Source organism: Apaloderma vittatum, unplaced genomic scaffold (genome assembly GCF_000703405.1).
Source record: "Apaloderma vittatum isolate BGI_N311 unplaced genomic scaffold, ASM70340v1 scaffold10850, whole genome shotgun sequence".
Lineage (NCBI taxonomy): Eukaryota > Metazoa > Chordata > Aves > Trogoniformes > Trogonidae > Apaloderma > Apaloderma vittatum.
Genome location: NW_009695046.1, coordinates 4,265 through 5,440, shown reverse-complemented (window position 1 = coordinate 5,440; position 1,176 = coordinate 4,265). Strand labels below are relative to the sequence as shown.

General features: G+C 60.6%; 1 protein-coding gene across 1 annotated transcript in view; it reads right to left on the bottom strand.

Moving 5' to 3' along the window:
* Positions 1-1,176, bottom strand: part of MYL9 (myosin, light chain 9, regulatory) — a 7,539-nt gene that overhangs the window by 2,617 nt on the left and 3,746 nt on the right. The gene's annotated exons all lie outside the window — the stretch shown is intronic.

The window sequence follows — 1,176 nt, the reverse complement described above, 5'->3', positions numbered from 1 at the left end:
TGGGGGGGCTGCAGAGCCCCTGCGGGCACAGGAGAGTGGCCCAGCAATGCCAGGACCACGGGGCGCTGAGGACTGGTGCTGTTGTTACAGGTAATGCAGACCAGGAGAAGGAAACAGGCCAGAAGGGCAAAGAGGTGGGGTAGCAATGGGATGGACAGACCTTTGGGGACATGTCTGGGGCAGTGCAGCCCCATGGGGAATGGCAAAGGTTCCATGCAGACCCCAAACATCACTGAGGCAGGACCATGGCAGGAAAACCTGGTCGTTCAAAGAGGGGTCCTGCCCCCAGCCTGGTGAGCACCCAGCAGAGCTGGGCTGGAGCAGAGAGCCCATTCCCACCCCGAGGTGCTACCCAAGCCCCCAGGCAGGGGATTGGTGACATCCCCCACACTGCCAGGCTGAGGGGTGCGCTCAGTATTTAAGATCCTGTGCTATGGGTGCTGAGGACCCAAACAGAATCCTTACAGGGTGCTGGAGACCCCCGGTGACCACAGGTATTGGCTGAGGGGAGGATGCTCAGACCTCTCCCAGTCAAATCCTGCCAGGCATAACTCAGCAAGACGCTGGCTGGGACCTGCCTGGCAGAGGGACGGTGCCGACTGCCAGCTCAGAGTGGCTCTGCAGAAAGTCTGGGGGGAGGGCAGCCCAAGGGACAGATGCTGGGAGCCCTCCTGCTTCTGCGGCAGCCATTTCTCCCTCACATGCAGCTCTGCACCTCAGTTTCCCCATCTGGGTCAGCGTCTGACATGGGAAGCAACTGGGAGGAGGTAATGCTAAATTAATGGATTTTGAATGAATTCTGTGGGGGAAGAGCAGGGTATCACCGCTCTGCCTGGGGTCCCACCTCCTCTGTCAGAGGACACGGAGCAGGGAAGGAGCCACAGCACGTTGCACGAAGAAGTGCAAAGCAACACGACCAGCGAGCTGTATGTGAGCAACCGTGCCTGGCTGGTCTGGTCATGCCGGGTGTGCTGCTCCAGGATGCATTTCTAGTGGGGTGCGTAACGCTGCTGCACCCAGGGGCACCACGGGGGCCTTGGAGACCATCCCTCCGAGCAGGACCCCAGTGCTAGTCAGAGCAAACAGCCTTCCCCTCTGCTCCCACAGCTCCCACCAGCCCTCCCCAGGTCCTACGTGCTGTCAGCTCTTTCCCACCCCTCCTGTCCCTCTTTCGGG